The sequence below is a fragment of the Oratosquilla oratoria genome, chromosome 16 (assembly GCF_046742065.1).
Source record: "Oratosquilla oratoria isolate Oo_2021 chromosome 16, ASM4674206v1, whole genome shotgun sequence".
NCBI classification, from domain to species: Eukaryota; Metazoa; Arthropoda; class Malacostraca; order Stomatopoda; family Squillidae; genus Oratosquilla; species Oratosquilla oratoria.
Window position 1 is genome coordinate 57359892 of NC_134792.1, and position 11409 is coordinate 57371300.

Below are 11409 nucleotides of genomic sequence, written 5' to 3' on the forward strand. Positions count from 1 at the left end.
ATAATAAGCCGGTGACATAGAAACAGCCTTGTACTAATACAACAGAGATAAGTCTTAAAGTTTTTTCCCCATAGAGATCTATGGGGAAACCCGATAATCGTTACCAACCTATCTGGGCTGTGGGTTTTCAGTCAGTGGAACTCGTGACAAATTATCATTATTCAGCTAAATATACTTGTAAACTCTTGAGTGTGGATTTGTATTTATGGCGTTGTAAAATGATGGTTAGGTCGTTTGTACACCACAAGATAGTTGTGGTGTAAAGGTCTTGCCTTAGGTTTAGAGGGTCGCTCAAGAAAAGGCGGGACAATGTCGGGGCAGTTTAAATATAGTAGCTGTCTGTAGTATCAAGAGTGATCCTTGGCTCGATCTAGGGGAACGAGTGACGACCCCAAAAGCTACGTTTACACCGAACAATTCGTGTCGCAACAAGTCGGCAAGATTCATGACCCGCCAGGAATCGCCACTCCGGTTCACATTCAAATCTAACGTACAGTACTTTCTCGGAGGCCGTTCACTCTAGGCGTGTCGAGTCGTTGCAAAACATATCAAGTCGTCTCATACCGAGTCTGTTTTGTTTTTCAGTCACAGCGAGTGAGCAGAGGAGTCAATATTATAAAAGTGGATGTTTTAGTGAATTGAATTTGAGGAAATCCTGCTATATATTGCTGTTCTCAAGATAATGAAGATTTTTTTATGTAAACTTTCAATTGCACGATCCTTGGGTACAGTGAACCCCATATTCCGAACTACCCACTGATATGACGAACTTTGTCCGATGTATATGATGGAAGTTAGCAAATACTGCGGTGGTGACACATATACATAATTTACTGTGACCTCAACTTTAATTCCTTCTTTGCATGGTTGGTATAGTATACATACGAGTATATACTCTACACACACACACACACACACACACACACATATATATATATATATATATATATATATAGAGAGAGAGAGAGAGAGAGAGAGGGGGGGGGGTTCTTGGCTATAGAAGGAAATTGGTATACAAGTGCACGACAGCATCAGTCATTAAATGCATTGCCTTAATAGTCTTTCTTGCAAGAGATCCGCAACACCCAACACGGCAATAGCCACCGGCTTGGCCCACAGGCCGTTTCACCGACTCTAGCTCTTCCGTCGTCCTTGCGAAGGGACAGAATGTCATCCGACAAAACGATAACGAGCTGCTGGCTGGCTGGCTGGCTAGCGCACTTGTACTCCTCCTCTTCCTCCTCCTCCTACTCCTCTTCCTCCCTGCCACAGGCGTTAACGCCTACCAGCATTTGTGTCAACAGAACTGGGTATTTACCTTGTAGTTATGTCCAGGAAAAGAGCGCATGTAATGGCTTTGGTTTACACAAATGGCATGATAAATGGAACGACAAACGACGTAAAGATCACGAATAGTAGAAGATGAAGAGGATTGTAAATTGCTACAAAAATCTAGATAGGTACGACGGTAACCAAATGGAAAACAAGTAATCAAACAAAATTGTTAAAGTAAGGCGTGACCGTTAATAAATTATTGCACTGAGAAATGAAGAAGGTGGGGAGCCTAAACTAGAAGGCTTACATCTGCGGCCGAAGCTGTCACCTTTGCCCGTGCGCTAGGACGGACGGAGAAGGTAACAACTATGGGAATCGGAGAGAGCGCGGGATTCGAACTCACAGCTATATATATGTGAAAGAACAGAACCTTGGAGTGTTGGTTATGAATTTGTAACAAGAAAAATATATTTAGTTTGCGGGAGAGGCATGTAAGCTGTTAAGAAGTATAAGTGTAGAGTTACAGTATCATCATCAATTGGGGGCATACGCCAGGAGTAGAGATGCAACAAAAACAAAAAAAGACCAAAAACATGGATATTTTCTTTTTTTCATATACATATATAAATATATATATATATATATATATACATATATATATGTTTTAAAATAACTCAGCAAGGAAAAGAACCATATTACAATAATTTTTCTATGTTAAAATATCAAATAAATCAGTATAACCCTCACTTAAGGTTTTCTATGGTGTTAGGGCACTTCCATTTTCTGTGGTTTCATGTTTTGATGTGTTTTATTTATTTTACAATGTACAGTTGCCCCACTTAGTTTTGGCACAGTTTTAAAAATGTTTCGGACAAGAATAGCAACTCGCCCGATATTCTTTTCTATTGCATTTTCGTGTCTGTTCATTTACATTTTTTTTTTTTTTTTTTTTTGCTAAATAGTAACTACTTTAAAAATTGTGACAAACAGCGAAATACTCAAAATGGTGTAGCAGACGACACATTTTTCTTGACTTACTAATGACATCTATCACTCTTATTTGAAAAGTAATACGATTTATATACGTTGCAGAGGAGAGAGAGAGAGAGAACGCAGGAATCCGTTCACGTAGTGGTCGAAGGTAGACTAACAACCAGCTTCAAGCTGTGAGTGGTGTTGAGTGCAGTGACAAACTAACAAAAACTAACTCGTATACTTATAAGTTTTATAACCCTATTATTAAATAAATTATTTTCATTTATTTATTGCAGGGGTTCCCAAACTGGGGGGAATTTGAAGCTACCAGGGGGGAAATAATTATACTACCTACGAACTAAAAAAAATCTCGGATTAATTTTCTCATGTCTGAGAGAGAGAGAATGCCTGTTTATCAGTATATATGTACATTTGAAAAATAAATTAGTAAATAGTCACAGTGTGTTTTAACTACTCTTTCCCTCATACACATGAAGGGGGAAATCTGGATGGTTGAACTGGGTGCAGGGGGGAAATGACAAAAAAGTTTGGGAACCATTGATTTATTGGCTTAGACCGAGTCTCACAGTACACTTTCTGGTTTGATGCGAAGTCATTCCAGCGATACTCCATGATTCTCCGAAGGCATTTAGTATCAAAGACATCAAGACGCCTCTTCAAGCCAGCATTCCTTGCCCATGTCTCATAGCCGTGTAGCAAGCCAGGGAGCACAAATGATTCGAAGATTCGAACCTTAATACTCCTGCATAAATAAATGTATAAAATCCAGTAAGACTCCCCAAACTCCTGAGCCTTGGTCTTGGTCCAGGAGACCTCAAGTCCAAGAGGTCTCGACTCCTTGTCCAGTGACTTGAGGGCTGCAACCAGGAGCTCTGTCGACTCCACAAGAAAGACAGCAGCATCAGCAAACACAAGATCAGTGACTTTGGCATCGCCAATAGGTGCTCCGGAATGATACTGATCGACAACTCTGTCCAATATCCAGTCCATGCAGTTATTGAAAAGTTTTGGGGCAAGGGCACACCCTTGTCTCACTCATGAATTAACAGGAAAAAAATAGACACGCCTCCTCTATACTTTACAGCCCTCAATTCAATAAGTTTATTGTTGATGTACAACAAAGGAGAGAGTTGGGTCTTGCCAACTAACCCCTATACATTTTATGTTTAATTTGTTTGTTACAGTTTTATCAAAAATAAATGTTTATATTATAATATCACAGTTGTATTTAACATTTGAAAGCAAACATTGGATGTTTTTTAACAATTTTAGTTAAGATATCATTATTTATGTAATAGCATATGAGCTCATTGAGGTTCCATTGTCCCTGTGGTCTAAATTCATCGATTTTTGGGCAATACTGTACATAATGTTGTAGTGAATGTCCTCCCGGCCTTGCACATAAAGTGCAGGGCTCAGGTTCAGCTTCCCTGTACACCTCCCAGTAATATTTATATCCAAGTCTGAGTCTCATAGTGACTAAATCCATTTGGGAACTATGTCTACCATATGGATATTCCTCTGTGTTATTTAATACTGCCTTATAATGCCTGCTACTTACACTACCCTTCTCGCAACATTTATCTAGGTCTATATCCATGTTAGCAATAACATTTGTTCTTATTATTGACCTTATATGTTTATATGTGTATTCATTACCAGGAATATTGTTTACATCTCTAATTGCATTTCGTGCAAGACTATCTGCTTTTTCATTATAATACAATCCTATATGGGATGGTACCCATACAAAATAAATAAATTTGTGTATTGTTTCTCTCCAGGTTATATATAATATTTAAACATTTGTTAACAACATCACAATCAGCTGGAGAGGAAGATACAAGTTCATATAATGCACTCTGACTATCGACAAAAAAGTATACATTTTTACCCATACTCGCAATAATATGTAAGCCTTCTAAGATAGCATATAGTTCAGTTCTGGTTGATGACAAATTATTTGGTAGTCTTTTTGAAATTTCATAATCTTGAAATTCTTCAGAGGAAGAATATTCCCTTATAAACACCCCACATCCTGTCTTGGTACCCTCAACTGACCCATCACAGTACACATGTACCACCTGTTTCCGTGGGTATTGTGACAATTTGTCAAGAAAATGTGCTTTTAATTCGTATTTATACCATTGTTCCTTTGGTTTACTTAGCTTTTCAATGTCAATTTTTACATTGTATGGATTCCAGGTGGTATAGTAGTTATTTTTTTTTAGTGCATTATATTCGTTCATAATATCAAACTTTCTTAGAACCTTACATAATTTGCGAAGATATGGGTTGTTAGTTACATGATTATCATTATATAATGCTAATATATCTCTTTGGAGAGAGTTTGTACCATTACACACTATACGACATACAGTTCGACTCGTTATTTCTTCTATTCTTAAAATAATACTGGGTAATCTTAACTCTCTTCTTAATACCTCTATCTTAGTTGTTGTTGCACACCCTAAAATAATTCTCATTGCCTTATTTTGTACGACTTCTAAGCATTTAAGTTGTTGTGTATTGTATTGCACCAACACAAGTGAAGCATAATCTATGAGGGAACGTATCACATATATATAAAACATGCGAAGTATAGGTACACCAACACCTGACCCTCTATTTGCTAAGACTTTGAGAGGGGCTAGTCTAGATACACACATATTTTTAACATATTCGATACAATAATTAGCATTTCTATAACCTAATTGTACACCCAAATATTTGTAGTTAAGGACACGCTCAATTTTTTCACCATTTACAGTAGGTTTCCTACACTTTTTCTGTTTAGCTTGAAATTTAGTTTTGTTTTCATTTATGACAAGTCCCATGTATGTACATAGTTGTTCAAGTTCATTCACAGCCTTGCTAAGTGTTTTAGGTGTATCACATTGTATTAGTATGTCATCAGCATATATGATGACTTTGGTACCCTGTGTAAATTCATATCTAGCAATTTTATCCATTAGTATATTGTATAGCATAGGACTTAGAACTCCACCTTGGGGGGTACCTAACTCGAATGTTTCTTCTTCTGATAGTGTTCCCTGTAACCAAACCTTACCTTTTCTATTATACAAATAGTCTTGTATCCATCCTAATAACTTTCCTTTGACTCCCTTCAATACAAGTTCCTCTAGTATAACTTCTTTATTAGCTCTATCAAAGGCACCTTTCAAATCTACATATACTTGACAAGAAGCATTGGTATTAGCTAAGCAATGAACAAAGCAGTCGCTAGTAGCACGTCCCTTCATGAAACCATATAAATTTTCAGACATTTTATCACCCACTTTATAGATTAACCTACGTAAGACAATTCTTTCCATCATTTTGCACAAGCAGCTGGTAAGTGAGATTGGTCGAAATTTCCCATCACTCTTAGGTACAGGTATAATTATGGCTGATTTCCATGCTGGGGGTAACGTACTATTTCTGTAAGACACATTAAACATATCTAGTATGGGATTTTTCCCGTCAATATTCAGTAATGCATTTATAATATTATATGTAAGTCCATCCTCACCAGGGGCTGTTGATTTACCACTTTTGACAGCATATAATAGTTCATCTATTGATATAGGTACACAAGTGTCATCATCCAACTTAACATTATGATTTACTAATTGTAACCTTTGTAACCTATTCTCTGCCAGAGCAATTTGATGTCCAACAGGCAGACCAGACAAAGCAGAAGCAGAACTCCATTGTTTAATGAGATCTTTGACCTTTTTTGCAGGATTTGAGTCACTGGTTACTGAAGTTTTCTTACCTTTGATCTTATTAACGTGATACCAAACTTCCTGTATTGATTTCGTGTTACGAATTTTATTTAGAAACTCATCCCAATACTTCTTCCTCATGTCTCTCTTTAGCTCAGACAAATGTTTAGCAACTGTTCCCATAGCTCTCTTGACATCATGATCATTTGGCTGTGCTTGCCATCTACTCTGTAAGGCTGCTATTGTATCCTGACAATTTAATATAACAGCCCTCTCTGCCACAGAGTATAAGCTAGATATCAAGTTGATAATCCTTGCAGGAATCCTACTGATCCGCAGGTCCCATAGCGCTCGAAGATGCATCGAGTCAAACGCCTTCTTGAGATCAACATAAGCTGTAAGAACCCCCTGTTAAAACTCACGTCGGTACTCCTCAAAAATACGAAGCGCTAGGATCCAATCAGTTGTTAACTTACCTAGCGTGAAACCAGACTGTTCAGGCCTCTGAAACTTTAGCAGATATGAATAAACCCGTGTCGGCAATAGATCGACAAGCACCTTACCTGGCACAATGAGCAGAATAATGTCGCAGTACTCGTAGTTGTTCCAGTCCTGCCGGTTCCCTTCACCTCAGCGATTCCCCTGGCGTACCTCTCCTTGTCCATTCTCATGAGATCTCTAGTCCGCAGTTTCTGAGCCCTGTATTAGTTCAGGTTCCCAAACATTCTGGAGGCACGGCCCAACTCTTTACTCTCCAGTGTCTACCGCGACACCACACCACTACTCGATCTTGGGCGCTCTCCAACGCACTCATCGGCAGCTTTCAGAGTTTCACGTTTAAAAGTGTCCCACCGTTCTTCAGGGTCTTCAAAAGATCCAAGTACTTCAAACCGATTATAGATTGCTACCGCATACTCCTGGGTACACGCATCATCCTTGAGTTTCTACAGATGAATCTCAGGTGGGTAACATTTTGGGATTCTCCTGGATTTGATACGCAGTCTGAGTGTTACGACTACAAGTTTATGATCGGACCCATAGAATTCGCTATTTTCATTCATCCTGCATTTCTGTAGAATCTTCCAAAGAATGTTACCAAGTATGTAATCGATCTCCTTAGCCACTCCTCCCGCAGTATTATACCCTATCCATCTGTGTGGCTCTCGTTTTTGGAACCAGGATCCGCCAATCCCCAGCCTTCTAGACTTTGCAAAGTTCAGAAGGAGAGAAATGTTGATGTTCCTGGTTCCAGAACCATGGGGTCCTATACATACTTCATTAACCGCATTGAAGCCGCCCCCCAAAAAATAAGCGTGTCTCGTGACGGGCACTGGTCAACTAAAAACCCAAGCTTGGCACAGAACATCTCCTTCTTCTTCAGGGCTATATCCATCAGTTGGAGCATATACTACAATAAGAGAAACGAAGCTCAAAGCGAGCTTCAGCCTCACCAGCATCATACGCTCATCAACCGTAGTAATCTTTACAACGGCGTGTTTTAGTTGGTTAGATATACCTACAGCTACTCCCGCGAGGCTGGTCCTATCCAATTCAGCCCGACCAGAAATAAGTGTAGCCTTCACTGCTGCTCTCGCCGCTGCCTGGTTTTCTCACCTCTGAGAGAGCCTCTATATCCAATCTAAGCTTTCTGAGTTCCCCTAATAAAAAGGGTAGTCGGTCGTCCTGGGAGAATGTTCCAGGAGCTCACACGGAAAGCCCACCGGAGGTTAACTTCGGGCCTGCTTCGAGTTTATGCCTCATTTGCAACACCCTGGCATCCCGCGCGGCGGGTTTGGTGATTATGACGGGGGACAGGTTGCAAGCCCGTCCCTACCATATATGCCCAATATGGTTATCATGAACACATATTTACGATTCGCTCTCCCACGCCCCCATACACCAATGTGCCCAACGAGGATATACCAGTATTTTGGTATATATATTAACCCAATAGCCCCAAGGTCATGGGAGTGTATGCGCACCTTGACCCTAAGGGATAAGAGCCGCTGACCGTGCGGTGTCGTCCCAGGTGGTGATTGCTTGACTCAGGGCGTGGCTGACCCACATATTCAAGTCGATCAGCTCAGCCGATTTGCCTCTCCGAGACAAGAGGAGCCACCCGTCCTGACCTGAAATGAGGACCAAAGAGGTGAGTTGCTAGTCCCATGGTGCAGTCACAGTACTAGGACATCACTCAGCCTCCAGTTTGTGCAGGGATGCCACTCACAATAGATATGCGGGTTAGTGACCCATAAAGAATGGCCATTAATTTAAGAGTTCGTCTGCCCTTTTGATGGTTTTCTTTCTCCTCCATCTGGGTGTCCAATATACTCTCCTCACTGGCGTGTTACCGGTGGAGACGGTTTAGTCGACGACAATCCGACTATACGGCCGATAGTATTGGGTTACTTGGTACTAGTGGAAAGACAGCCGCCTCATCAGACCAGCGATTTCAGTATATGTGCGATAATATATATATATATATATATATATATATATATATATATATATATATATATATATATATATATAAATGAGAATCTGATCCACCCCAGGTTAGAGTAAGCAGCAACATGGCCCCCGCACAAAAATTAATATAAATTAGATGGAAACAGTATGACGAGGAGCGAAGAAAGACAGTCGTCATTGTACTTATATCTAAACTGGAAAAAAAAAGGTTTAGAGAAAATGGACAGAAAAGAATTACTGGTACCAGAAGAAAGATCGACAAGATGTCATAGTAAAATACTGATAAAGTAATTTTTTTTAAGGTGTAAGGGAATTAGTTGGATGAAGATATAATCCAAGCTAACACTTTGAATGAATTCAAGGCATGGATTGATAAATTGAGGAAAAAAGACGAGACTCCATGACTATAATTCAAACCCCTTCCGCTACAACTAAGTAAATACAACGTATTCACTAGAGCTGCAACGTCGGCATTCAATATATTTTTTTTAAACCCTGGAGAAGGATCTAACTCAGATAACTGAATTAACGGTCGACCATGTTACTACTACACAAGCAATCCATGTGCCTGTGTGTGTATGAAAGAGTGATTCAATATGGTCTTGGATCACGTGATAGACCCGTATCTGACAGCTACCCCCCCCCTCCCCTCCAATGAGAGCTCAGAGCTCATATATGGCCTGATCTATAGGTCTATAGATCTACCAACCCAAATCACACATCCATTTGTGGTGCCGTCGATTTGATTAGCGTTTAACCAAGAGCACCTCCAATGGGAGTGATCAGAGATACCCACATAAGAACGATTTGGGAAATAAGAAATCAAGGTATACGCTGCCACCACCCAATCGTCTATATGGATATATCTGACCATAAATGGAAACTGCTCCTTGTTATTCACGTCTGACTCCGTCCCCTTTCCGCAGGTCGTTCGGGGTTGGTTCTGGGTAGCGAAAAGGCCTATGCCCAAGTGGGGGTAGTAAAAGAATATAAGTGAAGGTCTGCTATGTGTTAATTATTACACTGAAGCAAAAATATAGTAAGGAAATACAGAAGTATATTGCGGTTTTCTCCAACTAGACAATCTATTGATCCTTACAATATGAAAAATATATGGGTATGCGAGACATTTAATAACACTTTTTTTTTTTTTTTTTTTTTTTTGCTTATGGGCATCATAAGTAAGGTCACAGGCACGTGGAAAAACGTAGTTATTTACGCTCCAACCTTCCGCTCACTGTATAAGTCTACTTACAATATTGTGTCTACCTTCAACCCCGTATTCTTATTAGAGAACGATCACAGACAGCATTATACTCTAAGGATTACACTCTCATAACTCCTTCCACGCAGTGTTTGTGGAGTACACTCCCTTAACCCATTAAACTCCGATGACAAGATGTCTCGTCATTTGGTCAAATAAAACAAAAAATCATAATAAAACAACAAAATGTTTGATGATCAAACAGCACCAGAAAATATGACGTCATCAGTCCTCCTCGAGGAGGAGGACTGATGACGTCATATTTTTTAAAATATGACGCCATCAGTCCTCCTCGAGGAGGAGGACTGATGACGTCATATTTTTCTGGTGCTGTTTGATCATCAAACATTTTGTTGTTTTATTATGATTTTTTGTTTTATTTGACCAAATGACAAGACATCTTGTCATCGGAGTTTAATGGGTTAACCCTTTTAATTCCTGTTATCGGAATAGTTTTTGGCATCAGATTCAAAACTTAATAATAATAATATCTATCTACCTACTATATCTGCACTATATCATTTAACTCACATATTGACATTTATTTTCATTAATCTTACAGAACGTACCCATACCTGGTATCGGAATAGTTTTTGGCATCAGATTAAAATTTTAGCTGCGCACAAGAACGAGACGGCTATGTGTTCGTATCTATGGGTAAACTACTAACCTCCCTGTTGTATTATTTCGTAAAACTTCATTTCGCTTCTCAACACAGCCCCTAGCTGCTACAATCTCTCCCTACACTACTTCTCTAGTGGAATCCTGAACTGAAAGTTGGGAATTTTTCCTATTACTCTTAAAATTAATGGCCTTAGTTTACGCCTCTGTCCGAACGTTAGTGACGTCACGGGTGGGCGGAGCTAAGGTGCGCCCGCTATGTTCGAGAACATTCTAATGTCGTCTCGAAGCTTTAGTTGAACCAGAATCAGCTGAAATATATTTGTAGCTATCTCCTATTGTATGTTTTTCTTCAATGATTATAGTAAGGCTCTTTGCCAACACATCTTGATAGGCAGACATAGAATAGAATAAATTCATGGTCTATTAAGGCTCTATTTTCTACTTTGCTTCTTGGTTGAGTAAAACCGTCACGACGTTCATAATACCCAGTCTCTCAAATAAATAAATAGATAAATAAAACGAAATTCCAAAAATAATATCCCTTCAAAATTCCTGTCCTTACACATTGTTGCCTGCTTTTTCAATGATAATTCGTTATCAATGGTAAATTATATTTCTATTTCGTCCCAGTGGATGGAAACACCGTCTACAGCCACTTGTTGATCAATCTAAAAAAAAATTCCAGCAAAACGGTCGTTGGGAAAGCATAGCTAACAAAATCGAATCGTCGTGACGTCACATAGGCCTCTGTTCCCTTCTGATATACACATACATAAATCGTTTTCATAAAATTCTGGTCGAAGCAATAGATGTAGTGGAGCATGTATACTATATGAATGAATTACTATGTGTGTATGAAGTATATCTCAGGCGCATAAGCATACAATGCAAAGAGTGGACGTGCACCGAAAACTTTATCACAATCTTATCTTTATCAGGCCGCCTCTTCCATACTTGTAATCAGTGACCTGTTACCGCTTACAAATACATGTAACTATCCACGCCCATCACGGCAGAGCCCAAATGCAACTGACTAGTCAGCATAAATAGCAA